The sequence below is a fragment of the Hyperolius riggenbachi genome, chromosome 8 (assembly GCF_040937935.1).
Source record: "Hyperolius riggenbachi isolate aHypRig1 chromosome 8, aHypRig1.pri, whole genome shotgun sequence".
NCBI classification, from domain to species: Eukaryota; Metazoa; Chordata; class Amphibia; order Anura; family Hyperoliidae; genus Hyperolius; species Hyperolius riggenbachi.
In genome coordinates, this window is record NC_090653.1 from 298760127 (window position 1) to 298776725 (window position 16599).

Genomic DNA, 16599 nt, shown 5'->3' on the forward strand with positions numbered 1-16599 from the left:
ACTACTGCAGGGAGATCTCACCATTGTGGGAGGGGAGGAGACACAAACCACTGCAGTGGGATCTCACCATTGTGGAAGGGGAGGAGACACAAACTACTGCAGGGAGATCTCACCATTGTGGAAGGGGAGGAGATGCACTACTGCATGGAGATCTCACCATTGTGGAAGGGGAGGAGACACAAACTACTGCAGGGAGATCTCACCATTGTGGGAGGGGAGGAGACACAATCTACTGCAGGGAGATCTCACTACTGTGGAAGGGGAGGAGACACAAACTACTGCAGGGAGATCTCACCATTGTGGGAGGGGAGGAGACACAAACCACTGCAGGGAGATCTCACCATTGTGGGAGGGGAGGAGACAACTACTGCAGGGAGATCTCAGCATTGTGGGAGGGGGGGAGACACAAACTACTGCAGGGAGATCTCACTACTGTGGAAGGGGAGGAGACACAAACTACTGCAGGGAGATCTCACCATTGTGGGAGGGGAGGAGACACAAACCACTGCAGGGAGATCTCACCATTGTGGGAGGGGAGGAGACGCACTACTGCAGGGAGATCTCACCATTGTGGGAGGGGAGGAGACACAAACCACTGCAGTGGGATCTCACCATTGTGGAAGGGGAGGAGACACAAACTACTGCAGGGAGATCTCACCATTGTGGAAGGGGAGGAGATGCACTACTGCATGGAGATCTCACCATTGTGGAAGGGGAGGAGACACAAACTACTGCAGGGAGATCTCACCATTGTGGGAGGGGAGGAGACACAATCTACTGCAGGGAGATCTCACTACTGTGGAAGGGGAGGAGACACAAACTACTGCAGGGAGATCTCACCATTGTGGGAGGGGAGGAGACACAAACCACTGCAGGGAGATCTCACCATTGTGGGAGGGGAGGAGACAACTACTGCAGGGAGATCTCAGCATTGTGGGAGGGGGGGAGACACAAACTACTGCAGGGAGAGCTCACCATTGTGGGAGGGGAGGAGACAAAGCACTGTAGGGGGATCTCACCATTGTGGGAGGGGAGGAGACACAAACTACTGCAGGGAGATCTCACCATTGTGGGAGGGGAGGAGGCAACTACTGCAGGGAGATCTCACCATTGTGGGAGGGGAGGAGACACAAACCACTGCAGGGAGATCTCACCATTGTGGAAGGGGAGGAGACAACTACTGCAGGGAGATCTCACCATTGTGGGAGAGGAGGAGACACAAACTACTGCAGGGAGATCTCACCATTGTGGGAGGGGAGGAGACGCACTACTGCAGGGAGATCTCACCATTGTGGAAGGGGAGGAGACACAAACTACTGCAGGGAGATCTCACCATTGTGGGAGAGGAGGAGACACAAACTACTGCAGGAAGATCTCACCATTGTGGGAGAGGAGGAGACACAAACTACTGCAGGGAGATCTCACCATTGTGGGAGGGGAGGAGACACAAACCACTGCAGGGAGATCTCACCATTGTGGGAGGGGAGGAGACACAAACTACTGCATGGAGATCTCACCATTGTGGGAGGGGAGGAGACACAAACCACTGCAGGGGGATCTCACCATTGTGGAAGGGGAGGAGACAACTACTGCAGGGAGATCTCAGCATTGTGGGGGGGGGGGAGACACAAACTACTGCAGGGAGATCTCACCATTGTGGGAGGGGAGGAGACACAAACTACTGCAGGGAGAGCTCACCATTGTGGGAGGGGAGGAGACAAAGCACTGTTAGGGGATCTCACCATTGTGGGAGAGGAGGAGACACAAACTACTGCAGGGAGATCTCACCATTGTGGGAGGGGAGGAGACACATACTACTGCAGGGAGATCTCACCATTGTGGGAGGGGAGGAGGCAACTACTGCAGGGAGATCTCACCATTGTGGGAGGGGAGGAGACACAAACCACTGCAGGGGGATCTCACCATTGTGGAAGGGGAGGAGACACAAACTACTGCAGGGAGATCTCACCATTGTGGAAGGGGAGGAGACACAAACTACTGCAGGGAGATCTCACCATTGTGGGAGGGGAGGAGACACAATCTACTGCAGGGAGATCTCACCATTGTGGAAGGGGAGGAGACACAAACTACTGCAGGGAGATCTCACCATTGTGGGAGGGGAGGAGACACAAACTACTGCAGGGAGATCTCACCATTGTGGGAGGGGAGGAGACACAAACCACTGCAGGGAGATCTCACTATTGTGGGAGGGGAGAGGCAACTACTGCAGGGAGATCTCACCATTGTGGGAGGGGAGGAGACAACTACTGCAGGGAGATCTCAGCATTGTGGGAGGGGAGGAGACACAAACTACTGCAGGGAGATCTCACCATTGTGGGAGGGGAGGAGACACAAACTACTGCAGGGAGAGCTCACCATTGTGGGAGGGGAGGAGACAAAGCACTGTAGGGGGATCTCACCATTGTGGGAGGGGAGGAGACACAAACTACTGCAGGGAGATCTCACCATTGTGGGATGGGAGGAGACACAAACTACTGCAGGGAGATCTCACCATTGTGGGAGGGGAGGAGGCAACTAGTGCAGGGAGATCTCAGCATTGTGGGAGGGGAGGAGACACAAACTACTGCAGGGAGATCTCATCATTGTGGGAGGGGAGGAGACAACTACTGCAGGGAGATCTCAGCATTGTGGTAGGGGAGGAGACACAAACTACTGCAGGGAGATCTCATCATTATGGGAGGGGAGGAGACAACTACTGCAGGGAGATCTCAGCATTGTGGGAGGGGAGGAGACACAAACTACTGCAGGGAGATCTCACCATTGTGGGAGGGGAGGAGACGCACACTACTGCAGGGAGATCTCAGCATTGTGGGTGGGGAGGAGACAGAAACCACTGCAAGGAGATCTCACCATAGTGGGAGGGGAGGAGACACAAACCACTGCAGGGAGATCTCACCATTGTGGGAGAGGAGGAGACACAAACTACTGCAGGGAGATCTCACCATTGTGGGAGGGGAGGAGACACAAACTACTGCAGGGAGATCTCACCATTGTGGGAGGGGAGGAGACACAAACCACTGCAGGAAGATCTCACCATTGTGGGAGGGGAGAGGTAAAGTACTTGTGTCTCTGCCCCGCCTACACTGGTCCCTGCATCCTCTACATCTTTAGCTTTTATGTTAATTTTATACAAATTCGTGCAGCATGAAAATTAACCAGTGAAAACCACATCCTGCATTATATCCGAGTGGCATAAATGTGCATAAAGTCTGCATCTGCATGGAATTATCAGCACCTTATTGCAGTCTCCTGATACTGGAAGCGTCCCTGCACTGGACGTAGCACACTGAGCTCCCCCGATACTCGGCCTCACCTCCCCCCTATACTCGGCCTCATCTCCCCCCGATACTCGGCCTCATCTCCCCCCGATACTCGGCCTCATCTCCCCCCGATACTCGCCCTTATCTCCCCCCAATACTCGGCCTCATCTCTCCCCGATACTCGGCCTCATCTCCCCCCAATACTCGGCCTCATCTCCCCCCGATACTCGGCCTCATCTCCCCCCGATACTCGGCTTCATCACCCCCCGATACTCGGCCTCATCTCCCCCCGATACTCGGCCTCATCTCTCCTCGATACTCGGCCTCAGCACCCCCCCCCCCAATACTCGGCCTCAGCACCCCCCCCAATACTCGGCCTCATCTCCCCCCGATACTCGGCCTCATCTCCCCCCGATACTCGGCCTCATCTCTCCTCGATACTCGGCCTCAGCACCCCCCCCAATACTCGGCCTCAGCACCCCCCCCCCCCCCGATACTCGGCCTCAGCACCCCACGATACTCGGCTTCATCTTCCCCCCCCCCCTATAGTCTGCCTACTCTCCGCCGATACTCGGCCTCCTCTACTCCCGATACTCGGCCTCATCCCCCCGATACTCGGCCTCCTCTACCCCCGATACTCGGCCTCATCCCCCCCCGATACTCGGCCTCCTCTACCCCCGATACTCGGCCTCCTCTACCCCCGATACTCGGCCTCATCCCCCCGATACTCGGCCTCATCCCCCCCCGATACTCGGCCTCCTCTACCCCCGATACTCGGCCTCCTCTACCCCCGATACTCGGCCTCATCCCCCCCCGATACTCGGCCTCCTCTACCCCCGATACTCGGCCTCCTCTACCCCCGATACTCGGCCTCATCCCCCCGATACTCGGCCTCCTCTACCCCCGATACTCGGCCTCATCCCCCCGATACTCGGCCTCCTCTACCCCCGATACTCGGCCTCCTCTACCCCCGAGACTTGGCCTCATCACCCCCCGATACTCGGCCTCTCCCCCCCAATACTCGGCCTCCTCTCCCCCGGTTCTGCGAATGTCCTCATGGCGAGCGTGAACAATCACACTCTCATTCCAGGACAGAACAGACGCGAGTTTGGCACTCCACGTCTCTAAATCCAATTAGTGCGCTGGAGACACCTGGGGTGTGCGTTTTATCAGCCTGGATTCGCTCAGACAGGCCCTGTGCGCTGTGCTTGGAGGGGCCCGTCTGAAAATGTTTTTCAGGGGATAGAAATGCCAAGTTCTGATAGAATAATCAATCACTTTTCTCAGGCTCAGAACCCGCCAGATTATTTTCATATATTTTGGGGGTAATGACTCCAAGTTAACCCTTCCTCTCCTGCAAAGACAACACTTGTTCTAAAAAGCACAGAACATCCTCCTGGAAACGCTCCGAACAGCTTTCCAAATCCGGGAAAGCAAAACGCTGAGATGATTTCTTATTTTTTGCCAACAGTTATTTTCCGGGCATAAAAGAAAATCAACAGATCTCCCCGCCCCCATTTAAAAAAAAAAAGGGATGACAGAATATACGTTCTACAACAGTGTCTCGGCGTCCTGAAAGATCTGCGCATATAGCCCCTACCTGCTGGCTTGGTTGCACGAGGATTGCATCAGGTTGGCAAACCGAAGTCAAAAAAGTGGAAACGGCTCCTCTAGCGAGAAAACCACCAACATAGGAGCAGCGCAAGGATGTGTATTGTCCGCCGCTCGCCGCCGATTCGCCGCTACCCGCCGCGCCGAGCCGCCCCCCCCGCCCCAAACCCCTGCGCAGCCTGGCCAATCAGTGCCAGGCAGCGCTGAGGGGCGGTTCGGGATTCCCTGTGACGTCCATGACGTCGGTGACGTCATCCCGCCCCGTCGCCATGGCGACCGGGGAAGCCCTGCAGGAAATCCCGTTCTCAACGGGATTTACTGCATACTCTGATCGCCGAAGGAGATCGGAGTGGGTGGGGGGATGCCGCCGCTCAGCGGCTATCATGTACCGAGCCCTGGGCTCGCTACATGATTAAAAAAAAAAAAAAAAAAAAGTGTGGGGCTGCCTCCTTGCCGGATTTTTTAGACCGGCAAGGAGGTTAAGGAGGACACACACCGTACAATTAAAAGATCCAATTTTACACCAATTTGCTAAATACGATCGAGACGAAAACAATTGAAAGCTTTTCTATGTTTTCGATCGAGAAATCCCAGTTTTTTGACATTGGACATGTTGGAAAATTCAGAACAATTTTATCAAGAATTGTACGGTGTGTGTAATCGCTTGTGAAATTGTATGCAACCAGAAAGAATTGTACGGTAACTATTCAGGAAATACCAAACTTTTTTCATTCAATATTTCTCCTGATTTTTCTAACCAACCAATTTTTTTCAGAGTTGACGATCTTTTATTCCGAAATTTTGGCGATCTCGAAAATACATTTGTGGTACCTCAAAGATTCTGATTGAAACTTCTGATCAATCGGAAAATTGGATCGGAATTCTCAAATTGAATCAAAATTTAAAAAAATGTATGGTGTGTGACTCTATTAACCTCCTTGGCGGTAACCCCGTGTGTGACACGGGGTAAGCCGCCGGAGGGTGCCGCTCAGGCCCTGCTGGGCCGATTTACTTAATTTTTTTTTTGCTGGACGCAGCTAGCACTTTGCTAGCTGCACCAGCACCCCGATCGCCGCCGCCGCGCGCCCGATCACCGCTATCCAGTGCGGCGCGCGCCCCCCCCCCCCCCCCGACCCCGAGCGCTGCCTGGCCAATCAGTGCCAGGCAGCGCCGAGGGGTAGATCGGGTCTCCCAATGACGTCCCGACGTCGCTGACGTCGGTGACGTCATCCCGCCCCGTCGCCATGGCGACGGGGGAAGCCCACCAGGAAATCCCGTTCTTTGAACGGGATTTCCTGATCGGTGATCGGCGAAGGCGATCAAAGCGGGCGGGGGGATACCGCTGAGCAGCGGCTATCATGTAGCGAGCCCTCGGCTCGCTACATGATTAAAAAAAAAAAAAAAAAAAAAAAAAATTAAAAACTGCTGCGCTTCCCCCTGGCGGTATTTTTCATACCGCCAAGGGGGTTAAGGTCAATAAATCCGTGAGCCGACGCAGGTCAGGTGACACGCCGGGAGCCGTGCATGGAGGATGTCGGAAGGCTGCCGGGAGCCCGCTAGGATCCACAGGACATTGCTGGAGACTTGGTGAGTATTCCATCCTGCATGAGGGAAGGGGGGGGGGGGGGGGGGGGGCAGGTAAGCTAAATTTTTTGTTTCCGCTTTAGGTTCACATTAAGGGTTGACATTTAAATAAGAATATAATATCACAGGGACATGGCTGTTATTTACTCAGGTCTCACAGAAAAGAATGAAGACTGATTGAACTCTTCATCATTATCCTGCTATGATAAGCATGCGTACAGCCACGGAACAGGTGTTATGACCTCTAATTAGTTTTCCAGAGGGCTACCGCCACAGTTTGGATCCTCTGACTGCAGAGATAAAAGCACTGGCTTAGCAGCCCTTGCAATGAAAATAAAAAAGGAACACAGACACGTTTTAAGTAGAATCAGTAGCTTATGTTCACGTTTATCTCATCTTGCCACTTTGCGAACTCATTTATTCAAAAGCAGTTTGTATAGCCCAGCTTCCCTGCAGCGGTGCGCCTCTCTCTATACATCTTTTAGGACTTCTAGTGTCTGAACAGTTCCCTGTAAGCAGGTAGTCGTCCTGCAATTGCTCACTACCTACCTCTTGTGATCTATGAATTCTCGTAGAGGGCGCAGAGGTGCTGGGAAATGTAACCTGGCATCTACTGTACTGTTCTTCCTGTTCCAGGTGTCACATGGCACACAGGGTAGCCCCACCCACCGGCTGCATCTAGAGGGGGAGAGGAGGAAAGCTTCAGTGGAGTTTGGCAAACACATGTGGCTCATAAAATTCTATACAATAAAATGCAAGTTTTCCTGCGTCATCAACTGAATGGTTGTGTGTCCCTGGCTTTCTTGTACTGAGCATGTGCGCAGCCAGGGCAGTTAGGACACAGGGACGGTGTTGTGTCTGATTACGCTGCCTGTGGATTTGCGCTGCCCCGCATGCGCAGTAGGAGACTGTGCGTCCACATTTCCTATAGAATGATGCTGCTGGAGGTAAAATACTAAATATCTCCGCTCCCACACCTCTTACACTCCCCAAATTTTCAGGGTAGGGAGGGGACCCCCCGAACGACCTCTATGCCAAATTGCAGCCCCCGAGACCCGCTGGTTCCCGAGATAGGTTTCTCTAATCTATCTCCTGAACCAGTGGGTCTCGGGGGCTGCAGTTTGGCATAGAGGTCGTTCGGGGGATCTTCTCCCTACCCTGAAAATTTGGGGAGTGTAAGAGGTGTGGGAGCGGAGATATTTAGTATTTTACCTCCAGCAGCATCATTAACTTCACACTGAGCATGCGTGCTACTCAGTGTGGAAGGGAGCCCCGGAACCAGCATGCGTGCTACTCAGTGTGGAAAGGAGCCCCGGAACCAGCATGCGTGCTACTCAGTGTGGAAGGCAGCCCCGGAACCAGCATGCGTGCTACTCAGTGTGGAAAGGAGCCCGGAACCAGCATGCGTGCTACTCAGTGTTGAAGGCAGCCCCGGAACCAGCATGCGTGCTACTCAGTGTGGAAAGGAGCCCCGGAACCAGCATGCGTGCTACTCAGTGTGGAAAGGAGCCCGGAACCAGCATGCATGCTACTCAGTATGGAAGGGAGCTTCCGGGCAGCGCAATCAGACATTACACCGGATCTGACAGTTTGCGGTGTGTGGTTCACAGAGGTTCTCATTGCATTGTGGGAAATAACAGCTTTTTCCAACTGCCAAGCAAGCAGCTCCCTGTGTGCCTATACTTCAGACAGTGGTGGGGAACAAGCAAGCGGGACGCGCATGTGCGCACATTGCGGGGGTAGCGGCTGTGACCTGGTGCCCGTTTTAACGGGCGGGCCTTTTTACTAGTTACTAATAAGATTCTCCCCTTTGCTTCTGTACACGGTTTACAGTCACATATCGCCTTGATCACTGTTAGAAATTGCTTTGCTGAAGTTTGGGTTTAGTGGTTCTTTATACTTTAGTTCCAAGTAAAATAAAATACAAATAAAAAGAAGAGAAAAATAACACTCCTTCTAGAGATGCTAAACAAGAGGCAGATTAGATTTCTTGCACATTGAATACCATTTGGAATTTGTTACAATACTTAAACACACATTGGGCTCTATTCACAAAACTTCTCATACAGTAAATGAGTTATTTACCACCTAATTGATAAAAAAAACAAAAACCAAAAAAACTTTAATCACATTTACTAGCAAAATAATCACTCAAAGTTCATGATTAACTAAAATTTCAATGTTAGTTTTCTAACCTAAGCATTGCTTTTTAATAAGAGGGTGTTTCAGTCTCATTCAGCCCCCTATACTTTGCAAGTGGTTTTGAGTCATCCCGAGCTGCTTGGTTACCCTGTTCAACTTCTGGTGTATATTCTGGCGTATAAGACTACTTTTTAACCCTTGAAAATCTTCTGAAAAGTCAGGGGCCGTCTTATACGCCGGGTGGCATTGATGCCGGGTGATACGTCTTATCCTGTTACCGCCTCTCAGATCTCGCTACTGAGGACTGTAGTGAAGCGGCGCAGGCGCACGTGTGAGATCCTATCCTGTTACTGCCTCTCAGATCTTGCTGCTGAGGACTGTAGTGAAGCGGCGCAGGCGCACATGTGTGAGATCCTATCCTGTTACCGCCTCTCAGATCTCGCTGCTGAGGACTGTAGTGAAGCGGCACGGGCGCACATGTGTGAGATCCTATCCTGTTACTGCCTCTCAGATCTTGCTGCTGAGGACTGTAGTGAAGCGGCACGGGCGCACATGTGTGAGATCCTATCCTGTTACTGCCTCTCAGATCTCGCTGCTGAGGACTGTAGTGAAGCGGTGCAGGCGCACATGTGTGAGATCCTATCCTGTTACCGCCTCTCAGATCTCGCTGCTGAGGACTGTAGTGAAGCGGTGCAGGCGCACATGTGTGACATCCTATCCTGTTACCACCTCTCAGATCTCGCTGCTGAGGACTGTAGTGAAGCGGCGCAGGCGCACATGTGTGAGATCCTATCCTGTTACCGCCTCTCAGATCTCGCTGCTGAGGACTGTAGTGAAGCGGCGCAGGCGCACATGTGTGAGATCCTATCCTGTTACCGCCTCTCAGATCTCGCTGCTGAGGACTGTAGTGAAGCGGCACGGGCGCACATGTGTGAGATCCTATCCTGTTACTGCCTCTCAGATCTTGCTGCTGAGGACTGTAGTGAAGCGGCACGGGCGCACATGTGTGAGATCCTATCCTGTTACTGCCTCTCAGATCTTGCTGCTGAGGACTGTAGTGAAGCGGCGCAGGCGCACATGTGTGAGATCTTATCCTGTTACCCCCTCTCAGATCTCGCTGCTGAGGACTGTAGTGAAGCGGCGCAGGCGCACATGTGTGAGATCCTATCCTGTTACCGCCTCTCAGATCTCGCTGCTGAGGACTGTAGTGAAGCGGTGCAGGCGCACATGTGTGAGATCCTATCCTGTTACTGCCTCTCAGATCTTGCTGCTGAGGACTGTAGTGAAGCGGCACGGGCGCACATGTGTGAGATCCTATCCTGTTACTGCCTCTCAGATCTTGCTGCTGAGGACTGTAGTGAAGCGGCGCAGGCGCACATGTGTGAGATCTTATCCTGTTACCCCCTCTCAGATCTCGCTGCTGAGGACTGTAGTGAAGCGGTGCAGGCGCACATGTGTGAGATCCTATCCTGTTACCGCCTCTCAGATCTCGCTGCTGAGGACTGTAGTGAAGCGGTGCAGGCGCACATGTGTGACATCCTATCCTGTTACCACCTCTCAGATCTCGCTGCTGAGGACTGTAGTGAAGCGGCGCAGGCGCACATGTGTGAGATCCTATCCTGTTACCGCCTCTCAGATCTCGCTGCTGAGGACTGTAGTGAAGCGGCGCAGGCGCACATGTGTGAGATCCTATCCTGTAACCGCCTCTCAGATCTCGCTGCTGAGGACTGTAGTGAAGAGGCGCAGGCGCACATGTGTGAGATCCTATCCTGTTACCGCCTCTCAGATCTCGCTGCTGAGGACTGTAGTGAAGCGACGCAGGCGCACATGTGTGAGATCCTATCCTGTTACCGCCTCTCAGATCTCGCTGCTGAGGACTGTAGTGAAGCGGCGCAGGCGCACATGTGTGAGATCCTATCCTGTTACCCCCTCTCAGATCTCCCTGCTGAGGACTGTAGTGAAGCGGTGCAGGCGCACATGTGTGAGATCCTATCCTGTTACCCCCTCTCAGATCTCGCTGCTGAGGACTGTAGTGAAGCGGTGCAGGCGCACATGTGTGAGATCTTATCCTGTTACCGCCTCTCAGATCTCGCTGCTGAGGACTGTAGTGAAGCGGCGCAGGCGCACATGTGTGAGATCCTATCCTGTTACCGCCTCTCAGATCTCGCTGCTGAGGACTGTAGTGAAGCGGCGCAGGCGCACATGTGTGAGATCCTATCCTGTAACCGCCTCTCAGATCTCGCTGCTGAGGACTGTAGTGAAGAGGCGCAGGCGCACATGTGTGAGATCCTATCCTGTTACCGCCTCTCAGATCTCGCTGCTGAGGACTGTAGTGAAGCGACGCAGGCGCACATGTGTGAGATCCTATCCTGTTACCGCCTCTCAGATCTCGCTGCTGAGGACTGTAGTGAAGCGGCGCAGGCGCACATGTGTGAGATCCTATCCTGTAACCGCCTCTCAGATCTCGCTGCTGAGGACTGTAGTGAAGCGGCGCAGGCGCACATGTGTGAGATCCTATCCTGTTACCTCCTCTCAGATCTCGCTGCTGAGGACTGTAGTGAAGCGGGGCAGGCGCACATGTGTGAGATCCTATCCTGTAACCGCCTCTCAGATCTCGCTGCTGAGGACTGTAGTGAAGCGGGGCAGGCGCACATGTGTGAGATCCTATCCTGTAACCGCCTCTCAGATCTCGCTGCTGAGGACTGTAGTGAAGCGGCGCAGGCGCACATGTGCGAGATCTGAGAGGCGGAGGAGGTAAATAGGATAAAAGGGCGGAGCCAGACGGGTGAAAGAGGACATGTTCTAGGGGCACAGCGCAATCTATTCTTCCATACCGCTCTGATAAACGGAGACAGGAAGAGCTGACCGATACACTAGGGAGAGTTGACCAATCCAGCCAGTTAATATACTGGGTACCACATAGAGTACAGCACCAGTATCTGTTCATACATTCTTACAGTCTTATATGGCGAGTATATTCCAAACTATATTTTACCTGGAAAAGTTGGGGGGGTCGTCTTATACGCCCAGTCGTCTTATACACCGGAATATACGGTACTTTTCTTTAACAAGTGGAAGCGAATCCTATTTTTAACATTAGGATCTGCTTCTTGTGCTAAGTGGACCTTAAAAAACATCCTGAACTGGTACTTTTTTAAGCAACTGTGTTATTTTTATAATTGAAATTATATTTCTTATTTTCAAATGTTAAAATGAAGGAGAACTGATGATGGAGAGGACCAGAGTGGTCTGAATGTTAAAACTTTGTTCTCAACTCTTTCTGGTACAGTATCAGTGACTAGGGGTGTGGCAGAGGTGTGATTAGGGGTGGGACATGGGGTGTGTCTTAAAGTGTCCATCTTATCTCAAAAAGTTGGGAGACGGTACACGGTGACATCACGACGCCTACTGTGACATCACAATGCACTGATGATGTTTACATCACTCTGTTTTTAACTCCCTATCACAGCCACATTCTGATGACATTCTCTTTGGGATTGTGCACTACCGCTGTGCTGTGCCTGCAAGTGTATGGAGAGGGAGGAGCACAGGAGGGCAGGCCACAAGGAGAGGGAGGGGGAAAGTGTTCTGGGCCCCTCCTCCTAATATACTCACCATCCAGCGCTGCCCTCTTCTCCCGGCTGTCTCACTTGCTGCAAACCAGGGCTGTGGAGTCGGTACAAAAATCATCCGACTCCAACTCAGTTTATGAAACCCCCGACTGACTCTGACTCGTCTGAGGTAGGGCTTGTCGGCGTGCGCCGTGTAGCGCAGACGATTGGAGCGGCTATGGCAGTAATGTTACAGTCATGCCCCCCCCCCCACACACACACGTGTAATTCAGGGATCCGGTGATTGCGAGACCCTAAATTACTTCTCCAAAGTTCCTACGACTCGAAGGGGGGAATAGTAATTAACACCCCTCCCCCTAATTTTTGTGGCAGCAGGGCGAGCTGTCATGGCGTACTGCCAGGTATGCCACTCCTCGACTCCAGGTACCCAAAATTGGTCCGACTTCTCGACTCCGACTCCACAGGCCTTGCAGGGCTATCATCTGACTCCACCACGCAGCAGGGTGCGCTCTGTATTGCTATAATTAGTTCTTTGACAAATAGTCCTTTAATCTCATTGGCTAAAAGTAAAGCAAAAACATTTTATCCAATAGGATTGTAAGCCCGCCCACCATGGCACGGTAGACTCTTTTAGGGAAGGTTTTTTGTGTGTAGAGGGTGTAGGTGGGAGAGATGGGGTAATGGAGGGGTGGGAGAGGGATGACAGGTGGTCATTCTTGGGAACCCCTCTTATACCCTGGAGGAAAAGCATTAGAGCTGATGGATCACCGGAGAGGGAAGAGACAACAGGGTGATGCCAGCATCTTGATGGCACCGGAAGGTATACCCACTCAGTCAGCTGCCCAAGGGGAAACTGTGCGCAACGGAGAAAACCCATGCATTAACCCATTCTACTAAATGTCATGACAGGGCCTCTGCAGGACCTTTCATTTCAAGTAGGATATAGTTATTTTAAGTAAACCTGCAGCTTTTTACTAAACAGAGACCCAAGCAAGCAACTCAGTGATCAAAAAGGGTAATTCAAATGATTCTGACGTCATCCACATTGGCGAGAGAGTGACAGAAATCGTTTTGGACTGGGACTGTAGAATGACCAAACTTCCATCACAGATGAAGAGATAAACGGACTCAGGCCAGAAAATTCCTAATGGGCTTGTGCCAATTAATATTTATGAAAGGCTATTAAAGCGCGGGTAATGAACGTGCGCCTAATAGCCGGCGATTACCGCTGCTTTATTCTTCACGTTTCCTGCCGAAATGAAGAATATGCAAATCGTCAGGCCGCGGCGCTGCCGTAAAGTAGAGGCGACTTGATGAAGGAGGGTTATGAGTTAGGCTTAATTAATTTTATAAACGTGTCGCCCTTCTCGCCAGCGTCTGATGCGAGTTCCTGCCGGAAACAAAGGCCACTTTTTCATTTGTATTTCTTTGTTAACCACTTGTGATCCACAGGCTTAAACCCACCTAAAGACCAGGCCATTTTTTGCAAAATAGGCAACTGCAGCTTTAAGGCCTTGCTGCAGGGCCGCACAACTCAGCACACAAGTGACCCCCCCCCCCTTTTTCTGCCCACCAACAGAGCTTTCTGTTAGTGGGCAATGATCTCTCCTAGGATGTTTATTTTTTTATATAAATATTTTTTTTAAAATAATTTTTTTTTTATTATTTTACTAATCCCCCCTCCTTCCCACAGCCAGCCAATCAGTGCAATCGGCTGTCATAGGCTTCAGCCTATGACAGCGGATCGCTTCTGTCACCCCCAGGGGTGACACCAGTACAGCACTGCCGTGGATCGCAGCGCTGCACAGACTAATTAGAAGGCGGTTTTGCCGTCTAACAGTCTCCTAGCGGCAATGGCTGCTGGGAGGCTGATGACCGATCGGAACTCTGTCATTCAAGCAGGAATGCGCGCGATCTTCTGCAAAACAGGCCCACAGAATCTTATGCCGATTGGCGTTGGGTGATCCTGGGGCTGCCACCTCGGCCACGTCCATCATTATGACGTGGTCGGCTAGAGGTTAAAGGGGAATGCCAGCCATTAAGGCTAGGTTCGCAGTAGGAGCGGTGCTCCGCATGAAAGCAGGAATGCCACGGATTGGGACCGCGGACGCACGTTATCCACGAATTGCATACAATGAAATGTATACAACTATACTTGCATTAAATATGCTTGCAACATGGATTTGCATCTCCCTGAACACCTCCATCATACAAGATGGTAATACTTCTTTTGAGGCAATACATTCACTGTTCACCTGTAAAATCCCTTTTCCCAAACACCATGTATGTACATTAGATCTTCGCTGCAATAAGCGATCACTAGTGATCATCTCAGGTGACGGTATAGCGTGTGTGCAGGTGTCCCCTCGATCTCAGCAGCCTGAGAAATCAGCCCGGCTGCATTTTCAGAAGATATCAGTGGAAAGTTCATATCTGAAGTTCTGGTTCAGAAGAATGGTTCCTTTTGTCGCGCTGAAATGCTTTTCTGCTGCCGCTCAGAAAAGAGTTTGGCGCCGCTTGTCGACGGGTTTTAAGAGCTCTACAGATTTCAATGTAGCCGCGAACACGACGGACTCCGAGGCACTGCATGAGGCGTCTAGGAAAACTCGATTGACCGCGACGCTTGGCTAGGTTATTATTGTGAGATGAACGCTCCTGGTAATCTCAATGACAACATAACCGCAATGTTGTAAATCCCTAGCCCTCCGTCTGAACACTTAAGTGAAAAAAATAATAATAATGAATTGGTTGTGTAGTACGGATATTTTTTTTTAACAGTTAATAGTACGGATATTTACTAGAAGATTAGTAGCAAAGAAAATATACTCATTTTTATTTTCAGTTATATAGTGTTTTTTATAACATTGCATCATTCTCTAATATTTGCAGTTTACACACTACTCAGCATTCTAAATGATTATACAGAGCAGGACAGCGAACTTTTGACCTGTCCTCTGGCAGAGAAAAAGAAAATACAGTGACAGTTGAGATAATAAGCTTCAGAAGACAGAGCTCTCTGCGACTTTGAAAGTCCTGGAGCTCAATGGCTCTTTTGCATAGATAACAACTGGAGTTTCTTAACTCTTCCTGTACTGGAAACCATATTAGACTTGTGTCTCTGCTCCTAATGTTTTATTTCTTAACTGTACTACACAACCAATTCATCATATTTTTTGTCACTTCAGTGTCTTTAACTACTCTAAGACTGCTCCATGCCAATGGGCCTGGCCGCGGTGACAGCCCCAGGAACGCCAAAGGGCCTTTTTCCACTACCCTGCGATTTGCGATTTAATTCTGATCGCAAATCGCAAGGTACATTAAACTAATGTAAACTGCAGCAGCAATTTCCATTAGTGCGATCCGATTGCGGTGCGATCTTGGTCAAAACGCGATAGTCGTCCTGCCGCGTTTTGGATGCGATTGAGCTTTACTATACTGAGTATAGTAGCTCAATCGCAATCGCATGGTGGAAATTGAAACGCGATCGCAATCGCATTTCATAGTGGAAAAGAGCCCTAACGCCGATTGGGATCAGATCCTGGAGCCGGCTACTGAAGGAGATCGCGCGCAGGGTGCGCTCGCATCTCCTTCTTGGGGGGCCGAGCTCCGCCCTGTCTTCAGTCTCCGTGCGGCTATTGCCGCTCAGGAGACTGTTACACGGCGTGATCGGCATCTGTTTACACAGTACAGGGGGACAAGAGAGTGATCGGCTCTTATAGGCAGAAACCTATGACAGCCAATCGTGTGATTGACCGGCTGGGGGGGGGGGGGGAGGGAGGGGATTGGGGGGAAAAAAAAAAAAAACACACAGAAATAGCAAAAAGTATTTTTAAAAAATATGAACATAAATATTTATTTAAAAAAAAATAAAGGCAAGGGGGGCAATCAGACCCCACCAACAGAGATCTCTGTTGGTGGGGAGAAAAGGGGGGGGGGGGGGGAAATCACTCCTGTGCTGTGTTGTGCGGCCCTGCAGCTTGGCCTTAAAGCTGCAGTGGCCAATTATTCAAAAAACCAGCCTGGTCTTTAGGGGGGGTTTACCACTGTGGTCCTCAAGTGGTTAAAGGACAACAGAGGTGACATGTGACATGATGAGATGGACATGTGTATGTACAGTGCCAAGCACACAAATAACTAGGCTGTGTTCCTTTTTTTCCTTTCTCTGCATGCAAGTGACAGTTTCTGTCCGGGTCGGGACTGGGTAGCACTGAATCAGACTACAGCATAACCCTCACTGATAAGTAATTACAGCCATAAAACACTTTCCTGTCAGTAAATGGCTTCTGAGAGCAGAAAAGAGATAAAAAGGGTCAGTATTTCATAGATTTGAGCGCTGGCATACTTCATTGATGGTGTCATTCACGATGAAACAAACTAGGATTTAAACATAAAATAAAACTGTTGGCTAT

The 16599-nt window shown here is 51.1% G+C and overlaps 1 protein-coding gene across 2 annotated transcripts in view; it reads right to left on the minus strand.

Moving 5' to 3' along the window:
* The window catches only part of SLC2A6 (solute carrier family 2 member 6), a 290346-nt gene that overhangs the window by 243634 nt on the left and 30113 nt on the right, over window positions 1-16599 (minus strand). Inside the window, exon 2 of one of the 2 annotated variants that reach the window (XM_068249220.1) lies at window positions 7026-7154. The gene's annotated coding sequence lies outside the window, so the exon portion shown is untranslated. Of the gene's footprint in view, window positions 1-7025; window positions 7155-16599 lie in introns of those variants that run through there. The other variant, XM_068249219.1, reaches the window with a different exon arrangement.